The sequence below is a fragment of the Pan paniscus genome, chromosome 8, assembly GCF_029289425.2.
Source record: "Pan paniscus chromosome 8, NHGRI_mPanPan1-v2.0_pri, whole genome shotgun sequence".
Lineage (NCBI taxonomy): Eukaryota > Metazoa > Chordata > Mammalia > Primates > Hominidae > Pan > Pan paniscus.
The window spans coordinates 29,278,944-29,301,283 of record NC_073257.2 but is presented as its reverse complement, the minus strand read 5'-3'; the positions used below and the strand labels follow the sequence as shown (position 1 = coordinate 29,301,283).

Genomic DNA, 22,340 nt, shown 5'->3' with positions numbered 1-22,340 from the left:
CTCATTGTCACTGCATTACCACGTAAGATTAATTGTGATGGAGCCAAGTTGTGATATGAGAGCTTAAAAAAAAAAAGTGCTGGGCAGCAGCAAAACATTTCACCTCTCAAAAGTTCAACCCATTTTGCAGTCAGGTCTTCCTACAATCCTTAATTGAATATAAGGTCCTTCCACAAGATAATAGGGTTTCTTTTGTTTTGTTTTTCTTTTTGTTTGCTGACAGTTCATACAACAGTAATAAATTGGGTCAGACCCTCTCTACCGTAGAGACAGGAAAAGCAGACATGGTGCCTGTCTTCAAGGAGTTTGCAATTTAATCAGGTTTCTAACAAATTTTATACAGCATGTAGGTAAATGGAATGAATACACTTATGATAAACAAACTACTTTGAGGGCCCCGCGTGGCGGCAGATGCCTGTAATCTCAGCACTTTGGGAGGCCAAGGCAGGTAGATCACCTGAGGCTGGGAGTTGAGACTAGCCCGGCCAACATGGTGAAATCCCGTCTCTACTAAAAATACAAAAATTAGCCACCACACTACAGGTGTGGTGGCACGCACCTGTAGTCCCAGTTTCTGGGAAGGCTAAGGCAGGAGAATCACTTGAACCTGGGAGGCAGAGGTTGCAGTGAGCCAAGATCAGGCCACTGCACTCCAGCCTGGGTGACAGAGTGAGACTCTTTCTCAAAAAAACAAAAACAAAGTACTTTGAAGTAACTGGCATTACATAGCGGTGAGAGTAACTAAACACGGCTTTCCTAAAGAAAAAATGCTTAATAATCAACTAAAGGGGCCGGGCACGGTGGCTCATGCCTGTAATTCCAGCACTTCGGGAGGCCGAGACGGGCGGATCACGAGGACAGGAGATCGAGACCATCGTGGCTAACACGGTGAAACCCCGTCTCTACTAAAAAATACAAGAAATTAGCTGGGCGTGGTGGCGGGTGCCTGTAGTCCCAGCTACTTGGGAGGCTGAGGCAGGAGAATGGCGTGAACCCGGGAGGCGGAGCTTGCAGTGAGCCGAGATCGCGCCACTGCACTGCAGCCTGGGCGACAGAGCGAGACTCCATCTCAAAAACAAAAACAAACAAACAAAAAACAACTAAAGGGTTAAACGTATTAAAGGGTTAATGACTATGAGGCAGAAATGAAGCGCATGTAACTCGCTGAAGCCTTTGTATTCACTAATTCACTCTGGGAAGAAAGAAGGGTGTTTTCATGCTGCTGATAAAGACATAACCGAGACTGGGTAATTTATTTAAAAAAAGGTTTAATGGACTCACACTTGCACGTGGCTAGAGAAGCCTCACAATCATGGCAGCAGGCAAGAGAGAATGAGAGAGCCAAGTGAAAGTGGAAACCCCTTATAAAATCATCAGATCTTGTGAGACTTATTCACTCCCACGAGAACAGCATGGCGGAACCCCCCCCCCACCCCGCCCCATGATTCGGTTACCTCCCACCAGGTCCCTCCCACAACATGTGGGAATTATGGGAGCTACAATTCAAGATGAGATTTGGATGGGGACACAACCAAACCATATCAGCCACCAAAGACACTAGCAATGGACACAGCCACAGCCCTATCCAAGAAGAGAGCAACAACAGGTAATGCGCAGAATTCTTCTCCCCTGCGGGTACCTCTACTGCTTTCAGTGGAGAGAATGGAAGGTGGGACCTTGTTCTTTATTGCTAAGAGAAGAACAAGCAGAGCTATTCTTCTGAAGCCTGAGACCAAGAGCCAGAAAAAAGGAAACTCCTATGCAGAACAGCATTGCCCAGCTTCCAAGAGTCTCCTTGTTTGCTTTTCATAGTTGCAACAATGGTGCAAAATGACTACCCTATGTCAATGACAAATGATGCACACTGCGGAGACTGGCAGGATATTGTGTTCATCTGAGGGGCCTCTAATCTCCTGGCATTCTCTGGGGACACCACAGGAGAACTACAGAAGGATTATCGTAACTCTTAAAGAATCATCTCTGCTCAATGTTTAAGTGAGAACAGGATCACAGACAGCATTAAGTACAATGGATGGCCCATAGCAGGATTCTGTAAATGTTTATGGATGGATGGATAAATGAACTTGACTGGAAAGAATGTACATATTTTAGAGCTGCTTTGAGTCTCAAAACACAGGTGAACAGATTTAGAATATGTACTCTCTGGTAGCATTAACAGAAGAATGAACAACTGGCAACGTCTTTTGCACTGTGAAAACTCACTTGCCTTCTTGGTTATGGCAAATCACAGCATTCCGGGGATGATGGTTGTTCATTTTCCCTGTCTCAGTTTCTGTTGGCCTGGGAGAATTCAGAATTACTTGGATGCTCGGTTTCCAAAAAAAAAGTAATAACACTTTTTAAATTGGAACACACTAAGTATAAAGATGTGTTCTCTAAGTGCTCAAAGTGACTTTTACCAACAAGCTGTGGAGCAATCCAGTATAAACCTATTACAAACACAAAATTAGCTGTCTTTCCTTTGAAATTATTTTTCACTTCATAGGTAAAGTCTCTATGGCACTTGCTATTTTATTCTTGAGTTCTTGTTTAGGTATCAGATGAAGTTAAACCTTTACCTCTTGGCTTGCTCTTTTTATTTTTTGAGAGGGTCTCGCTCTGTTGCCCAGGCTAGAGTGCAGTGGCATGATTGTGGCTCACTGCAGCTTCAGCCTCCCAGGTACAAGTGATCCACCTCGCTCAGCCTCCTGAGTAGCTGGGACCACAGAAATATGCCATCTCACTTCACTAATTTTTTTATTTTTAATAGAGACGAGGTATTGATATGTTGCCCAGGCTGGTCTCAAACTCCTGGGCTCAAACGATCCTCCTGACTCGGTCTCCCAAAGTGTTGGGATTATAGGCATGAGTCACTGCACCTGTTAATTTGTCACTGACACATGATAATCGTTTTATACCACGGTTGCAAATATGGAAAGCAAACCAAGGAAACTATTGGGGCCAGGGCAGTACTTTTCTGCTCAGAAGTTTCTCTTTTTTCTGGCCCTTGGTCTGATGCTTCAGGAGAACAGCTCTGCTTATTCATTTTTGTTTGTTTGTTTTGTTTTGAGACAGGGTCTCTCTCTGTCATCCAGACTGGAGTAAAGTGGCATGATTATAGCTCACTGCAACCTCTGACTCCCAGGCTCAAGTGATCCTCCCACTGCAGCCTCCCTAATAGCTGGGACTACAGGTGTGTACCACCATGCCCAGATAATTTGTGTATGTTTTGTAGAGACAGGGTTTCACCATGTCCCCCAGGCTGGTCTTCAACTCCTGGGCTTAAGTGATCCACCTTCCTCAGCTCCTCAAAGTGCTGGGATCACAGGCATGAGCCACTGCACCTGGCCAGTTTAGTCTTTAGGTAACTTATTTCATACAGTTTTCATTATGCATTAATATGAAAATGTTCTTTTATTACATTTGATTATCAGCTTTTATTATTTCATTACTATATAGTACTTATTATCAGTTTATTATTATATATTAGTATTTATTGTTCTATTATTTATTGTTATTAGACATAATTGTAGATTAAAAATCAAGAACTTGGAATGTTTAAATGTACATATACTTACTTGCCATAAAAATGGAAATTATATTATGTATGTCTTGACATTGCTTAGAAAAATATGTTTTTCTCTCTTGTTCACGTATATTAGAAACACAAATAATTCCTGATTCAATAGGCTAATTCTCTAATTCAATAGGTTAATTTTTTTTTTTTTTTGAGAGTCTCACTCTGTTATCCAGGCTGGAGTGCAGTGGCGTGATCTTGGCTCATTGCAACCTCTGCCTCCCGGGTTCAAGCAATTCTCATGTCTCAGCCTCCTAAGTATCTGGGATTACAGCTGTGCACCACCACGCCTGGCTAATTTTTTGTATTTTTAGTAGAGATGGAGTTTTGCCATGTTGCCCAGGCTGTTCTTGAACTCCTAGCCTCAAGCAATCCACCCACCTCAGCCTCCCAAAGTGTTGGGATTACAGGCATGAGCCACCGTGCCTGGCAGGTTAATTTTGTATTTATACGAATAATAGTAGTTATAAAGTATCTTCTGTGCCACCAAAAATTAATGTTAACTTACTGTATTTCAAAAATGGCTTAGAAGTGGAGTTTGTTGACCATGGAATTTCTGTAATTTAAAATAAAAGTGGATGCTATTTCATTGTACTCCAAAAAATTGTCTCTCTCACAAAAAAATGGACACAGATGGGATGACATAATGCTTTCTGAACATATCACTATTTCCCCAAGAGGAAGAAAAGCTAAAACTTTACCAACTGCATAAATGTGACAAAGCTGATATGCCAGAGGCACGTATTTGGGCAAATCATTTAGTCTGAGGACCTCACTTTTCTCATTAATAAAACAAGGGAGTGGAACAAAGTGATTTCTAAGCTTCCTTCCAGATACAAGTTCTATGAGTCTATGTGGAGAGATGTTACATGGGCTCTAAATGACCTCTCCAGAAGATTCTCCATTTGTTCACATCTGTTTAAATATTAAATGAATGGGGATATATGTATAGTAGAAAATCAGACAGACCATTTTGTTACAAGGAATGTGAAAAGTATTGATATCTTTCTTTATATGAATTTTTTCTGATGTCCCATTAGGCAAACCATACTTAAATGAACCATATTCCAGTATTTACTTTACTATAAACTTAGTATAAACAACAGATTATTACTAACAGATGCATGAAATAAAAATACTTCACAACCCAGAAGTTCCAGATTGTTAATTATTTATTATCATTCTTCATACTGCTTGTGAGTAAGAATAGAGGCAGAAGTATACAATAATGGTGTCTTTATAGTAGCCCTCAAATACGTGATGCTGACTGCCTAAGCAACTGAAGACGGCTGGCTATATCCCAAATAAAATTTCATATAATCCACTATCTAGGCATATATGTATTATATATATGTATATATGTGTGTCTGTATATATGCACAATTTTTAGTTTCCAATAATCACAACACAACTACAGAAACTACTCTGAAAATTTTGTGCCAACTTAACCAAGAATAATTTTATTCTTTAGTAGATGGTGAAATAAGTGTTAAAAAAAAATCAATAACCTGGCCAGGTGCAGTGGCTCATGCCTATAATCCCAGCACTTTGGAAGGCTGAGGCAGAAGAATCACTTGAGCCCAGGAATTCAAGATCAGCCTGGGCAACACAGTGAGACCCCACCTGGACAACATAGTGAGACCCCATCTCTATTATATTAAAAAAGAAGAAGAAATGGCTGGACGCAGTGGCCCACGCCTGTAATCCCAGTAATTTGGGAGGCTGAGGCAGGCAGATCACTTGAGGTCAGGAGTTTGAGGCCAGCCTGGGCAACATGGTGAAACTCCGTCTCTAAAAAAGTACAAAAATTAGCCGGGTGTGAGGGCATGCCTGTAATCCCACCCACTTGGGAGGCTGAAGCAGGAGAATCACTTGAACCTGGGTGGTGGAGGTTGCAGTGAGCCAAGATCATGCCACTGCACTCCAGCCTGGGTGACAGAGCAAGACACTGTCTCAAAATAATAACAATAATAATAAATGAGGAAGAAGTAGAAGTAGAAGAAGAAAAGGAAGAGGAAAAGGAAGGAGAAGGAGAATCATCAGCAGCAGCAGCAGCAGGAGAAGAAGAAGAGGAAGAAGGAGGAGAGAAAACAAAAAGTCACAGCTGGGCGCAGTAGTTCATGCCTGTAAATCTCAGCACTTTGGGAGGCTTAGACAGATGGAGTACTTGAGGTCAGGAGTTCAAGACCAACCTGACCAACATAGTAAAACCCCATCTCTACTAAAAATACAAAAATTAGCTGAGCTGAGCATGGTCATGCACACCTATAGTCCTAGCTACTTGGGAGGCTGAGGCAAGAGCACTGCTTGAGCCTGAGAGGCGCAGGTTGCAATGAGCCGAGATCATGCCACTGCACTCCAGCCTGGGTGACAGAGTGAGACTCAATCTCAAAAAAAAAAAAACAAAAAAAGTCAATAATCTGCTTGGCTTTTTTCAGTGCTTTCAAAAACTGTGATATTATATATATGTATATGTATATATGTGTGTGTGTGTGTGTGTGTGTGTGTGTGTGTGTGTGTGTGTGTATCCCACTGGTGGTTCAAACTGATTTTAGGTGATATATGGGCATTTAAAACTTTTTTAAACAAGTTGTTATTTATTTTAATGTGTTTTAGAAAAAAGAAAGTAATCAACATTGCAAGCCTGTGATTTCATAGATATTATTGTTTAGGATGGACCTAAAGTAAAAAAAGTGGATTGGTTTAAAGAAAAACTATTAAGTAATTAGTGGTAAAGGTAGTACACAGGCATAGCCAACACTCTGGAAGATGATACGAGCATAAATCAAGTTTCACAAGAACTGATGAAAATTATACTGAGTTTCCAAAAATTAAAGGGCTTAGCAACATCTCCACAATGTCTTGTAACGAATTCATTTTATTTCATCTATTAAAGAAGTCCTTTTCTGGGGGGTAATAACCCTCCCAACACGTCAGATATATAGACTGACTTCTAATTAGGCAGAGAAAACTATTGTCCAATTTTATTTTATTTATTTATTTACTTTTGAGATGGAGTCTCACTCTGTTGCGCAGGCTGGAGTGCAGTGGCACAATCTTGGCTCACTGCAACCTCTGCCTCCCGGGTTCAAGTGATTCTCCTGCCTCAGCCTCCTGAGTAGCTGGGATTACAGGAGTGCACCACCACACCCAGCTACTTTCTTTTGTATTTTTAGTAGAGACAGGGTTTTGTAATGTTGGCCAGGCTGGTCTCAAACTCCTGATCTCAAGTGATCCACCCACCTTGGCCTCTCAAAATGCTAGGACTACAGGCGTGAGCCACCACGCCCAGCCTATTATCCAATTTTAACTCTCAAACCTTGTGATGGTTAATATTGAGTGTCAACTTGATGGACTGAAGGATGCAAAGTATAGTTCCTGAGTATGTCTGTGAGGGTGTTGGCAAAGATTAACATTTGAGTCAGTGGACGGGGAGTGGCAGACCCACCTTCATTCTGGGTGGGCACCATCTAATCAGCTGCCAGTGCAGCTAGAGTAAAGCAGGCAGGAGATGACAGAGCAAGCTTGCTGAGCCTTCTGGACTTCATCTTTCTCCCGTGCTGGAGGCTTTCTGCCCTCAAACATTAGACTCCAAGTTCTTCAGCTTTCGGACTCTTGTACTTACACCAGTGGTTTACCAGGGGCTCTTGGGCCTTTGGTCACAGACAGAATTTTAAGCATGGAGTTCTTTAGTGCGTTTTGGGGTTTCTGCAGTTGACTGCTTAATCTAAAGACATCCAAAAATGCTAAGTACTCTACTTCTAATAGTATGGAGAATGCTGATAGTCCTTAGTGCAAACTGTTTAAAGAGTTATGCAAAATAGATGCATTTGATACTCCTGATTCACCACTCATGAGGGGCAAGGGGTTTAGTGACTCTGTACATAATACCTTTGACCATATGTGGAGAACCAAGGAATACAATAAAGTTGGTTGGTTGCTACTTAGTTCGCTGGACAAGGTAATGAAAGCAAAGGATGAGTTCAGGGATTCTAACTTCCAGCTCCAGAAGCACATACTGAGCCTCTTCTAAGATTGCCCTGAGGGAGAGTCTTATCTCCTGTAGACAAAGGGCTGAAATTGTGGAAAATCAGACACAAGCTTTTATCATGTGAGTGGCTGATCTGCAATGAAAGGTGGATGCTCAGTCTCATCAGATGTCTCCTGTCAAAGTGAGGGCATTGACTGGAAAAGAATGGGACCCTGCAACTTGGAATGGGGACATGTGGGATGACCCAGATGAAACTGGGGACACCGAGCTTATAAACACTTATGAGCCTTTTTTTTTTTTTTTCAACCAGAGGAAACAGCTTCCCCATCCCCAGTGATGGCAACATCCCCTCTTCCACCCATACTGCCATCAGCCTTTCCACCTTTGTCTGAGGAGATTAACCATGCACTACCTGAGGCAACAGTGATGGCCTCTCCTGAGGCAGTTGCCAGGCAACACAATGTCAATTCTCCTCAGGACCCACTCCCAATACCCGTTTGCTTCTAGATATGTAACTAGACTAAAGTCCCAGTAGGCCCCTAGAGATGAGGTTCAGAGTATGACCCATGAGGGGGTGCGCTACATTCCGGAAGAATTGCTTTACTTTTCTGACTTATATAGGCAGAAATCTGGAGAACAGGCATGGGAATGGATGTTAAGGGTGTGAGATAATGGTGGATGGAACATAAAGTTGGATCAGCCTGAACTTACTGATTTGGGCCCACTAAGCAGGGATTCTGCATTTAATGTTGCAACTCAGGGCGTTAGAAAAGGTTCTAATAGTTTATTTGTTTGGTTAGCTGAAATGTGGATCAAAAGATGACCCACTGTGTGTGAGCTAGGAATGCCTGATTTCCCTTGGTTTAAGGTAGAGGAAGGGATCCAAGGGCTTAGGGAGATTAAGATGCTAGAGTGGATTAGTCACTTTAGACCTACCCATCCCAGCTGGGAGGGCCCAGAAGATATGTCCTTCACCAATACCTTGTGAAATAGATCTGTGAGAGGAGCACCTGCATCCTTGAAGAGCTCTGTGATTGCTCTTCTTTGTATGCCAGATCTTACAGTAGGAACAGCAGTCACTCAACTACAAAATTTAAATGCAGTGGGAAAAACTGGATCCTAAAGTGGCAGAGGGCAAGTGGCAACACTCAACCATCAAAGACAAGGTGGGCATTGTTACTGTAATGGACAGCAGAAGCAAAGAGGCGGAGGTTGCAGTGAGCCGAGATTGCGCCACTGCACTGTACCCTGGGCGACAGAGTGAGTGAGACTCCGTCTCAAAAAAAAAAAAAAAATTATTGTTGAATCCCTTATCCAAGAGTAGCTGGAAGAACATCTTTTAATAGAGTTTTAGCTCAGGTCTGAAATACAGTGGGTCCAGTGGATCCCCGGACTCATCAAGAGGTAATTTCCCTAGTACCAGAATGCAGAATTGGCTTAGACATACTTAGCACCTGGCAGAATCCCCACAGTGGCTCCCTGAATGGTAGAGTGAGGGCTACTATGCTGGGAAAAGCCAAATAGAAGCCATTAGAGCTGCCTCTACCTAGAAAAATGGTAAATCAAAAACAATACTGCATCCCTGGAGGGACTGCAGAGATTAGTGCCACCATCAAGGACGTGAAAGACACAGGGGTGGTGATTCCCACCACATCCCTGTTCAACTCTCCTATTTGGCCTGTGCAGAAGACAGACGGATCTTAGAGAATGACAGTGGATTACTGTAAGCTTAACCAAGTGGTGACTCCAATTGCAGCTGCTGTACCAGTTGTGGTTTCATTGCTTGTAAAAATTAATAAATCTCCTGGTACCTAGAATGCAGCCATTGACTTGGCAAATGCCTTTTTCTCCATTCCTATCCATAAGGCACACCGGAAGCAATTTGCCTTCAGATGGCAAGGCCAGCAATATACCTTTACTGTCCTACCTTAAAGGTGTATCAACTCTCTGGCTTTGTGTCATAATCCTGTTCAGAGGGACCCTGATCGCTTTTTCCTTCCATGACGTATCACACTGGTCCATTACATTGATGACATTATGCTGATTGTACCCAGTGAATAAGAAGTAACAAACACACCGGACTTATTGGTGAGATATTTGCATGCCAGGGGATGGGAAATAAATCCGACTAAAATTCAGGGGCCTTCCGCCTCAGTAAAATGTCTAGGGGTCCAGTGGTGTGGGGCCTGTCGAGATATTCCTTTTAAGATGAAGGATAAGTCGCTGCATTTGGCCCCTCCTACAACCAAGAAAGAGGCACAATGCTTAGTGGGCCTATTTAGACTATTGGAGGCAACACGTTCCTCACTGGGTTGTGTTACTCCCACCCATTTATCAAGTGACCTGAAAGGCTGCCAGTTTTGAGTGGGGTCCAGAACAGGAGAAGTCTCTGCAACAGGTCCAGGCTACTATGCAAGCTCCTCTGCCACTTGGACCACATGACCCAGCAGATCCAATGGTGCCCGAGCTGTCAGTGGCAGATAGGGATGCTGTTTGGAGCCCTTGGCAGGCTCCCATAGGGGAATCACAGCAGAGGCTTCTGGGATTTTGGAGCAAGGCCCTGCCATCTTCTGCAGATAACTAGTGTCCTTTTGAGAGACAGCTCTTGGCCAGTTACTGGGCTTTGGTAGAAACTGAATGTTTAACTATGGGTCATCAAGTCACCATGTGACCTGAACTGCTTATCATGAACTCAGTGCTTTCTGACCCACCTAGCCAGAAAGTAGGGTGTGCACAGCAGCATTCCATCATCAAATGGAAGTGGTATATAAGTGATTGGGCTCGAACGGGTCCTGAAGACACAAGTAAGTTATATGAGGAAGTGGCTCAAATGCCCATGGTCTCCAATCCTGCCACCCAGCCTTCTCTCCCCAGCCTGCACCAATGGTATCATGGGGAGCTCCCTATGATCAGTTGACAGAGGAAGAGAAGACTAGGATCTGGTTCACAGGTGGTTCTGCACAATATGCAGGCATGAATATATGCAGGCATATATATAAATACGATGTATGGTGTAAAGAATATGGACCAAGACCTTATAGTCAGAGATAGTATAGCCACTTACAAAGCTTTCCCATATTTATAGATAAAAAGTCTAAAATTTAATACATCATTCTTCGTATAGAAACAACTTATAAAAAATTGTCCTTAATGCTAATGTGAAATTGTTATGTTATATAGTAATAATGAATGTAAACCTATTTTGACCAAGGTATTACTAACACAAAAATAAAAACAGAGAAGTGAAAACAGGTTAACAAAAAAACTGGTGTCACTACATAATGCATTACGAAAATTCCACATAAAAAATATTTTACAGGCTTAGTGCAGTGGTTCACACCTGTAATCTTAGCACTTTGGGAGGTTGTGGCTGGAGGATCACTTGAGGCCAAGAGTTCAAGACATTGACCTGAGCAACACAGTGACACCTTATCTCTACAAAAGTAAAAAAAAAAAAAATCAGGTGTGGCATGCGCCTGTCGTCTTAGCTATTTGAGAGGCTAAGGTGGGAGGATCGCTTGAGCCCAGTAGTTCAAGGCTGCAGTGAGCTATGATGGCACCACTGCACTCCAGCCTGGGCAACAGAGCAAGACTCTGACTCAAAAAAAAAAAAAAAGAAAAGAAAAAAAGGCCGGGTATGCTATCTCATACCTGTAATTCCAGCACTTTGGGAAGCCAAGGGAGGCAGATCGCCTGAAGTCAGGAGTTCAAGAACAACCTGGCTAACATGGCAAAACCCTGTCTCTACTAAAAATACAAAAATTAGCTGGGCATGGTAGCACATGCCTGTATTCCCAGCTCCTTGGGAGGCTGATGCATGAGAATTGCTTGAACCCGGGAGGCAGAGGTTGCAGCAAGCCGAGATCGCACCAATGCACTCCAGCTGAGTCAACAGAGGGAGACCCTGTCTCAAAAAAACAAAACAAAACAAAACAAACAAACAAACAAAAATGTCTTACAATCTTGGTGGTCTATCAAAATAAAAAAGAAAGAATTTAAAAATTAAGCCTTTTGACCTCACCATGGCAACAATAACGAGTAGCAACAGTCCATGAAATGTTTCTAATGCTAAGAAACTGCATATGTTCTATAATATATATAACAAATCTAACAATTAAATTCAATACACAAATGGGACTATGTAGAGTCTTCATGGAGAACATTTTAAACTTGAACTTCTAGCTTGAAATAGTTTGATCTCTCTATCCAACTACACTAACAGGCAAAGAGTGAAAAGATAACACTTGAGAGGAATGAACATCAACAAGGGGCACTGCACCAGCCTGACCAACATGGTGGAAACACGTCTCTAGTAAAAATACAAAAAAATTAGCCAGGCATTGTGGTGCATGCCTTTAATCTCAGCTACTCAAGAAGCTGAGGCACAAGAATCACTTGAACCCGGGAGGTGGTGGAGGTTGCAGTTAGCCGAGATCACACTGCTACACTCCAGCCTGGGCGACAGACCAACTCTGTCTCAAAAAAAAAAAAAAAAAAATGTTGGGGTGGGGTGGCGTGCATTGCACCTCTATTTGTAAGAGCCTTCTCCCCACCCCCGAACATTCAAGATCAACTATGGTTGCAAGTCAAAGTCTCAGTAATGTCAGTATTGGAAATAGCAAATTCTTTACCACTTATGCACTGAGCTGCTCCAAAATATCTGGCACACAGGAGAAAGAGAAACACTCTTGAAGATGCACTTTACTAAATGATAACGGGGCAAGCTCAAAGCAGCACCACAGCAAAAGGGAATCATCTATGCCAGGCCTGACACTTATGCAGAAATGTGAGCGAGACTCACAGGCCCAGGACAACTTCTCATCCTAGATATGGAGGCTGAGAGGACTTGGATGGGCTTTGGCCATGTCAGCCCCTCAGGAGGCAGTGTCCTCTGAAGAACACCCAGGAGAGAGCATGGCTTCCTTGGTGTCAGCCTGTAGGATCCTTCCTACAACAGCAGGGAATGTTTTCAGAGAAGACATTGGGCAGAAGGCACTAGCCACGCATGGTGCATCAGTGCATCGGAGACAAGTGGCCTCTTTGTAAGTTTCTGTGTTCACTGGATTTGTGCCATGGCTAATAGGCTCTGAAATCAAAGACTGAACTTGGAGACACTGCAGCCTGAGAGCCTGGGAAATGCTAACTGGGAGAAAGGCACTGACTCATGGAAGTAATAGACATGTCATATGCCAGAGAAGCATAAATAAAAAATGTCTCAAATAATCTAGGCCAAAACTAGGAAAGATGCTCTTCCAGCTACTCTTGGATAAGGGTTTCAATAATAATTTTCTTTTTTGTTTTTGAGATGGAATCTCACTCACTCTGTCGCCCAGGCTAGAGTGCAGTGGCGCGATCTCGGCTCACTGCAACCTTCGCCTCCCAGGTTCAAGCCATTCTCCTGCCTCAGCCTCCTGAGTAGCTGTGATTACAGGCAGGAGCCACCACGCTCAGCCTCAACAATACTTTTCTACAGAGCGATTGGTAGTTAAAACCATACTCGACTTAATATTGTCTAACATAGGCATGCATACCTCATTTAATGTGTCCCTTATAGAGGTATCGAATTTTGCCTCACAGGAGGCCATATATTTCACTCATTTATTCTCCTTTTTAAAAAATAACTTTTATTTAAACTTTTTAATATGGACATTCTCAAAAATTCGCTAATGTAGAGAGTGCAGTGTAGTGAACCCCTACTCATCCATCACACAGCTTCAATAATACATTTCCACTTAAAACAGTTTTAAAGAGAAAAGTGTTTTACAGCCCATTCAAAACCCCAAGTTTTACTTATATACTCTTACATACCCACGTAACAACCCTCTAATATTTCTGACTACCAGTTTACTATGTAAGATTCTTTTAAGGATTAAAAAAAACCCTATTATTCTATTCTGAGGGAACATTGTAAAAGCTCGTCAGAAGCAAAGATAGTATGCATTATAGATATGGACAGATAATGTCAAACTGAGGCCTTCTGTGCCTTCACATTCCCCAATATTTCTTTGAATATAAGAGCTTTGCTAGCTGGGTGTGGTGGCTCATGCCTGTGATCCTAGCATTTTGGGAGGCCGAGGTGGGAGGATCACTTGAGCCTTGGAGTTGGAGACGAACCTGGGCGGGCAACAGAGTGAGACCCCATCTCTAAAAAAAAATGTTTTTAAATTAACCAGGTGCATCCCTGTGCCAGGAGCCAACCTGGTCTTCCCGAGGGGTAGTGCCCCAGTGAAGACAACAGCACGAGAATAAAGTTCCCTGTAGGTCCTCTGTCCAAAAAAAAAAAAAAAAAAAAAATTAACCAGGCGTGGTATTGAGGTATTGAGCACCTGTAATCCAGCTACTTAGGAGGATCGCTTTAGCCCAGAAGCTCAAGTGAGCTATGATCACCACCACACTCCGGCCTGGGTGACAGAGCAAGACACCATCTCAAAAAAAAGAAAAGAGGCCGGGTGCGGTGGTTCATGCCTGTAATCCCAGCACTTTGGGAGGCCGAGGCGGGTAGATCACGAGTCAAGAGATTGAGACCATCCTGGCCAACATGCTGAAAATATACTAAAAATATAAAAGTTAGCTGGGCGTGGTGGCACGTGCCTATAGTTCCAGCTACTCGGGAGGCTGAGGCAGGAGAATCGCTTGAATTTGGGAGGCAGAGGTTGCAGTGAGCCGAGATAGCGCCAAGGCACTCCAGCATGGCAACAGAGCGAGACTCCATCTCAAAAAAAAAAAAAAAAAAAAGAAAAAAGAAAAAGTTTTTAGCTTCCTAGGCTCACATCTTTTCTCAGAGATCTTTCTGTTTTCAGTTGATAGTATCGTGATAATTGTAAGACACAACATATTTAAGCAAGATAAGCACAAGATACCACTTTATAGAAAGAGCAGATAGGACCACAGCATACTCTAGCGATCCTCTTGCCCTTTTTGATGGTACATGTAAGTACATGGACTCATCATAGTAAGTTTCTGATTCGGAGAGGAAATTTTTGGTAAAAATATGTGCGAGTTGTTACAGCAAATATTTGGATGTTTGTCATTCAGACTGCAAGGTACGCTTGATTATGTACATTTTTTTCTTAACTGCTTGATGAACTCTATCCAATTCATTTAATAATGTTGCTTCCCTTTTTACCTAATTACATAAATGTTTAAAGTCACAAGCATTAAGCTCTCCTCCAAGTAATGTTAGTTAAAAAGAAGTTCCTGAACTGAGGAGATTCTCCAAAGATGTGTAGTCATCACTTGGAAGGTCAAATTTAACAATCAAAGAAAATAACTCCAAAAACAGTAGCTTCCAAACAGACCATTACTATTGCAGGGTAGCATTTTGGGCTCAGTTGTATCTCCCTGCAAAATTTGTCTGTTGCAGCCCGAACCCTCAGCACCTTAGGATGTGGTTGTATTTGCAGATAGTCTTTACAGAAGTAATTAAGTTAAAATGGGGTTGTTAGGGTAGGTCTCAATCCAATAGGACTGGTGTCCCTATAAAAGATCAATACACAGACATGCATAAAAGGGAAGACGGCCATCTACAAGCCAAAGAGAGAGACCTCAGAAGAGGCCAACACTGCTGACACCTTGATCTGGGACTTCCAGCTGCCAGAGCTGTGAGAAAATAGATGTCTGTTGTTTAAGCCACCCAGTTTGTGGTATTTTGTGATGGCAGCCCTAGGAAAACAAATATAGTGAGTAATCAAGGTCATCTAATCTAAGCTACAGAAATGGCCCTTAATTACACCTGGGGGCTCTAAATTTTATTTCATCTTATTTTTATTTTTTTTGAGACAGAGTCTCACTCTGTCACCCAGGCTGGTGTGCAGTGAGTGGCACAATCTTGGCTCACTGCAACCTTCGCCTCCTGGGTTCAAGCAATTCTCCTGCCTCAACCTTCTGAGTAGCTGGACTTACAGACGTATGCCTGGCTAATTTTTGTATTTTTAGTAGAGATGGGGTTTCACCATGTTGGCCAGGCTGGTATCGAACTCTTGACCTCAAGTGATCCGCCTGCCTTGGTCTCCCAAAGTGCTAGGATTACAGGCATGAGACACCACACCTGGCCTGCAGGCTATGAATTTATAAAGTGAGAAGAAAATCTGTCAAAAGAGCTGGCCAGGCACATGCAAGTCAACCTAATTCTTATTTACTTATTTAATAGAGATGGGAGTCTCACTGTTGCCCAGGCTGGTCTTGAACTCCTGAGCTCAAGCAATCCTCCCGCCTTGGCCTCCCAAAGTGCCGGGATTACAGCATGAGCCACCGTGCATGGACAACCTAACACTTTTAAACAAATTCTGATGGCAATCAGATGACAGCTCAGGGCATGGGCTCTGACCAAATAAATCTTTATTTCAATTTCTCAATTACATGGTCGGGCTTTATCTGTCCTCCAAACTGTTAGAGAGCAAGACTGATAACATCTAACCTTTCAGATATGCAAGAATGTAGGAGATGAGACATGTCGAATTGTCAAGGCATAAACATGAGATAACTTTGAGAATTTATGAAAATTTAAAAAATGTTTTTAAAAATCAACAAACAAATAATTTTGAAAATAGTAAGCCACATCAGGAAAGAAATTTTGTGGGTACACAGTAACACCAAGGATTTTGTGGTCGCAATGGGCTTTCAGTTACATAAAAGAGCACGAAATTAACAATATTTACCAATATTCTCTTCAAAGTGCTCTTCACACACCAAATAATTACCCAATTAAGCCACTGCAAGATAAGTTGCTATTACTCTGGATTTAGTAAAAAGAACTAATAATTACTCTTTTAACAGTTTCTGTGAAGAAAGAACTCAGTGTTTACCATACACAAGTGAGCACATCCCACCTGTTTAATAAGTAGGGAACAGGAAAAAAAAAAAAGGCTGATTATGTAAGTGAATTCAGTGGAGGACACAGATGACTAAGAACCACCACCTGTGAAAACAGAGAATTTAATATGTAAAGCAGAGACCACCATTGGCAAAAGGCTATTTATGAATACTGCCAATACTTAGCATTGCCAGCTGACAATAGAAGATCTTCGGTCATGCCCCGAACAACATAATTCATCACACTAGTGCTTGGGCCAGTCATGTCCAAGCAATTTATCATCATCATATCACTCGCCTGACTATAATAAGGGGAGAACTTTGATTGTTAACCTCTAGGGAGACTGGATTTATAGCCAGTGTCCCCTAAGAATGCAGCACAGCTCTGTCCAAAGCACAATGCTCCCGGCTTGCCTTCTGTTTAACTCAGAATAAAAGAGTGAACACACTGCCCCCAGGACATTAACAGCAAAACCTAAGTCTGATACTCTTAGATCCGAAATCAGATAGCCAGGAAATCATATTTAAAATACTCTTTGAAGCTGCCTGAAAAAAAACTATTAGTCAAGGGTAAGTACGGATGATTCATTTCAAATGTCCTTCAGTGACAAAATAATTTCTGAAATGTATCCACTGATAACTGCATTTGGGAAGAATCATCTTTTCACAACTCACCCACGAACATTCCTCTGTATTGGAAAACTTGGAAGTGCACTGAAAATTGTTAAAAATATATAAATTGTGTTTTTCAAAGTAAAAATGAAAGCCTTGATTCTTATCCCTTCCAGGCATACAGCCTTTACCTATTTTACACTTTAACATGGTCTGCCCTTACAGAATGCAATTAAACATCTAAATGCCATTTTTGCCACTTTTGATTAAAATCACAAAGCAGACTGGAGCATGATGGGAACAGCACACCTGCCATCTCCCACACAGTAAAAGGAGCATGATTCACAGGACAAGCCTCTTTCAGGGCCCTCCCCACAGCTCCCAAGGTATCTGGTAAACCAGAGCCAGAAATCCCCGCATACATGCAGCTTATCTGATAATATTCATTACGCAGGCTTGACCAGGCTAGGCCACAGTAACACTCAAATCCCCTAATCTCAGGGTCTGACCACAACAAAAGTTTATTTCTAGCTCATCGAATATGTCTAACACAGGAAGGCAGGGGGCTCCGCTCACTGTCCTCTATGACCCAGGCTGAGACCGCTGCCTCTATCTGGATGGTCACTGTGGCAGAGGGAAAGTGATTGTGACAAATCTTTCACTGGCTTTTAACACAGTTTTACCTGGAAGTGACACAGGTCACTCCACTTGCGTTTCATTAGCCAAACAAGTCACATGGACATACCTGCCTGGAAGGAGACAGGGAAATGGCTAACATTCACAGCTCTCACGCTGAGCAGGCACAGAGGTATTTGTACTCAGGTGGTTATTGTTTTGACAAATTAGGTACAACCACAGAGCCAGTTTATGCCAAATGGAACCAGATATTTTATTTTTCTTATTCTTTTTTCTTTTTTTTTTTTTTTAAGAGATGATATCTATGAATGAGAAGCCTTTTGTTATAAAAGCGTTATTAAGGGCCGGGCGTGGTGGCTCATGCCGGGAGGCTGAGGCAGGTGGAACACCTGAGGTCAGGAGTTCAAGAGCAGCCTGATCAACATGATGAAACCCCATCTCTACCAAAAATACAAAACAATTAGCTGGGCGTGGTGGTGCATGCCTATATTTCCAGCTAGTTGGGAGGCTGATGCAGGAGAATCACTTAAACCCGGGAGGCAGAGGTTGCAGTGAGTCAAGATAGGGCCACTGCACTCCAGTCTGGGCAATAGAGTGAGACCCTGCCACACACAAAAAAAAAAAAAAAAAAAAATCTTGTTAGGAAAACCTGGACCACTGAAAATACACTAGAAAGAACAGCTAAAGAAAACAGAACAAAGCCACATTTGATGTATGAAAATATATTCAACAACTACCTCAGTCAAGTTCATAGGGATACTGAGCAGACTCGAGCTTGATCAGAAATTCTCAATATTATTACTATATGGCTTACTAGGGCATTTAATAGATTTGAAGTTGGCTGGGTGCTGTGGCTCACGCCTGTAATCTCAACAGTTTGGGAGGCCGAGGTGGGAAGATCACTTGAGCCCAGGAGTTTAAGACCAGCCTGGGCAACAAAACAAGACCCCCCATCTCTACAAAAATAAATAAACAAATAAATATTTTAAAAAGAAGATATTTAAGGATAAACATTCCTCCTGTATGAACACTTTAAAGCACATGGAAGCAAAGGTGGACATTTACCAAGCTCCTCTCATGCTATACAGTTCATCATTTTGTCTTTAAGCTTAAAACTGAGACAATCTCTAAAATCCTTGCATCAGGGCTGCTTACTCAACTTAAAATAGTCACAGGGATCCTATGGCCAAGTCCTGGCACTGAGTACACGGTCATGTACCTCTCCAGATTCTAAATGATCTATTTTTGTGTTCTCTTACTCTCTGCTTCTATTTGGCTCAAAATTTACTGACACTTCAAAGGATATTAAATTGCATTTTTTTTCAGAAATGCTTCTCACTTTAGCCATATTCAAGGTATTTTCTGTCCTTCACAGGGAAGGGGAAATTTGCCCGGTGAAACTGATCTTTCCCTAAGTCCCTCCAGAAAAGCCACTGTCCTGATTTTCCTCCTGTCTCACTAGCCACCTTCTGGCTGGATACTCCGCTACTGACCTCCAAAATACATATTTATTGATCTTTGATTGAATAAACAGACCCTTCCTGACTACCTTGTAATTTCAGCAGCAAATATGACCCAAAACTGGAAGACCCTCTCAATCTATTCTGGTTTGAGGGCTGCCCAATTAAAAAGGAAAAAAACTGGCCCAAAATATCATTAAATGGTAAAATCAGGATCTTATCCTCATAAATCCATAGATTATTACATCCACTAGCGACCTAGAGACCACTTACCTTTTTTTTTTTTTTTTTTGAGACAGTCTTGCTCTGACACCCAGGCTGGAGTGCAGTGGTGTGATCTCAGCTCACAGCCGCCTCTGCCTCCCAGGTTCAAGCAATTCTCGTGCCTCAACCTCTCCAGTAGCTGGGATTACAGGCATGCCCACCACCATGCCCAGCTAATTTTTTGAAGAAAAGAGGTTTCACATGTTGGCCAGGCTGGTCTCGAACTCCTGGCCTCCAGTGATCCACCTGCCTCAGCCTCCCAAAGTGCTGGGATTACAGGCGTGAGCCACCGTGCCTGGCCTGAGACCACTCACCTTAATGTGTCTAGAAAAGAGGCAGGCCAGGTGCAGTGGCTCACGCCTGTAATCCTAGCACTTTGGGAAGCCGAGGCAGCCATATCATTTGAGCCCAGGAGTTTGACACCAACCTGGACAAAATGGCAAAACCCCGTCTCTACCAAAAATACAAAAAAATAAAATAGAAAATAAAAACTAGCCGGGCGCGGTGGTGTGCACCTGTGGGAGACTGAGCTGGGAGGATCACTTGAACCGGGGAAGTGAAGGTTGCAGTGAGCTGTGATAGCACCACTGCACTCCAGCTTTGGTGAAAGAATGAGACCTAGTCTTAAAAAGCAAGAGGCCGGGTGCGGTGGCTTACGCCTGTAATCCCAGCACTTTGGGAGGCCGAGGTGGGTGAATCACAAGGTCAGGAGTTCGAGATCAGCCTGGCCAGTATGGTGAAACCCCGTCTCTACTAAAAATACAAAAATTAGCTGTGTGTGGTGGAGCGCGCCTGTAGTCCCAGCCACTCAGAAGGCTGAGGCAAGAGAATCGCTTGATCCCGGGAGGCGGAGGTTGCAGTGAGCCGAGATCGCACCACTGCACTCCAGCCTGGGCAAGGGCGAGACTCTGCTTTAAAAAAAGCAAAAGAAAACCAACTTGTAGAAAGTCACTGAGCTGGAACCAGAACTAGAATAGGGCTCTACTCTTTCTGGGTCCAAAGTTCTTTAAATCAGCAACCCCTCTTACTGCCTATGTAAGGGTATACCTTTAATTCCTGTTGACTTGTGATGTACAAAGAATGAGGTAGTCTAAGAGAGTAACAGCACACTGGCTGTGGAGTCAGAAAGACTCCACCTCTAAACTTTGTTTCCATCTCTAAACTTTCCAGCAGTGTGGCCTAATTTTTCTGTACCTTAGCTTTGTCGTTATCACTAGAATCCTTCACAGGGCTGCAGAGTGGATTAAGCAAGAGTGCACAGGACTCAGACATATGACCGCTGGTAATTAGCTTTTACAAACCGTCAAAAAATATAGACCTGTAATGGCAGTACTTTGGGAGGCCGAGGCAGGCAGACTGATTGAGCCCAGGAGTTCGAAACCAGCCTGGGCAACATGGCGAGACACTCTCTACAAAAAATACAAAAATAACCGGGCATGGTGGCACGTGCCTGTAGTCGCAGCTACTCAGGAAGCTCAGGAGGCTGAGGCAGGAAGTTCGCTTGAGCTCAGGAGGTCGAGGCTGCAGTGAGCTGTGATCGCGCCAAATGCACTCTAGCCTGGGAAGCAGAGCCAGACCCTGAATCTTAAAACAAAAACAAAAACAAAACAAAACCGCTTATTAAAGGAGGCTTAGCACAGCTACCCGATGACGCCCCCGGGCATTGCTGTCGAGCCGCAGGGAGCTGGCGCCGCACGCGACTGGCGCTCTTTGCAACGTCCCTCAAGCACTTAAGGAGAGGCGGCAGGGCCCAAGCGCAGCGGTTAGAAAATCCTTCCTTCCGGCAGGACCCTCGCGTGGAGCTCTGCAGCGAACCCTGGCCGCGCGGCCTCCGCCGTCGGGCCCCACTCTTCCTACTGAGCCCACAGTTCCGGCTCCTGCTCTGACTCCAAGAAGCCTTACCTCGGGTACAACGCGCTGCCTTCTCCCTGGGAACTTCCGCCAGACCAACTTCCCTGGCCTTTTTAGTCTCCCCTGTGCCCTCCCACTTCGCCCTCTGGTTCTCTCCCCGCCCCTGGCCCGAGGTCACGCCCTCACCGAGTCCTAGGACACGCCCCGTGGGTCCTTGCCAAGCCCTACCTCTTCGTAGGACACGCCCTTCAAACCCTTGCCACGCCCCACCCTGGTCCGGGGCCGTTCCCCGCGTTTTTGCCTGGCCACACCCTCCTGCAGGCGCTGTCTGACTGTCGGTAGTTTGGCTGAATGAGAAAAATTCGGGGCTAGATCCCCAAACGGAAAGAAACTGTTGCATTTTCCCCAGATCCCAGTTCTCCATAGAACAGTCTGGAACAAGGGAGCATTCCGTAGCTCTTTTAGTTTTCCCCAAGAATAAATCGGAGGTGGTGCTCTGGCAATTTGATGTCACAGTGGGTTCTGGATCCTCATGCTGCATACGGAGAACTTTGGTTTTTGTGCTCCCACTTGTCACTGTTTCCTGCCCCGGTGCCGCGTTTCCTTCTCTTTAGAATTAGAGTGCCGTGCTAGAGCACTTGAACTGGCCCTGGTACTTGCTGTGACTGAAATAAACTTAGTATGTGTGAGTCTGTTGGCAAAACATGATGCTTGGAGCAGCTGCCACAGTAAAGAGTCATACCTTTAGGTATTGTAGGGGGCCAAGGGCAAACCTCTCCTTCGTCCTCTGAAGGTTTGCTGAAAATCAACTGACAAAAGGCAGTTTCACAGTAGAAAAGGCATACAAATATACTAGATCTTAACTTTATGTGATCCGGGAGCCTTCAGAATGAAAACCCAAAGATGCAGGGGAAACGGTCCATTTTTTCACTTAGGTTCAATAAAGTATGGACCGCCATGTATTCAGCTGGTGCAAAAGTAATTGCGGTTTTTAATGGCAAAAACCGCAATTACTTCTGCACCAACCTAATAGATACTACGATGGCATAAAAAGGGTCTGATCTAATGCCAATAGACTAAGTGAGCAAGCCCTGTCTGTTTAGATTCTTTTTGGCTTTTCTGTGCAGTGTTCCTTCCT

The 22,340-nt window shown here is 43.4% G+C and overlaps 1 protein-coding gene across 3 annotated transcripts in view; it reads right to left on the bottom strand.

Moving 5' to 3' along the window:
• Positions 1 to 21,396, bottom strand: part of PTER (phosphotriesterase related) — a 75,437-nt gene extending 54,041 nt beyond the window's left edge. Inside the window, exon 1 of one of the 3 annotated variants that reach the window (XM_034930047.3) lies at positions 21,254 to 21,396. The gene's annotated coding sequence lies outside the window, so the exon portion shown is untranslated. The remainder of the gene's footprint in view (positions 1 to 21,253) is intronic. The other 2 variants (XM_063607283.1, XM_034930046.3) reach the window with 2 other exon arrangements.
• Positions 21,397 to 22,340: the final 944 nt, after the last annotated feature.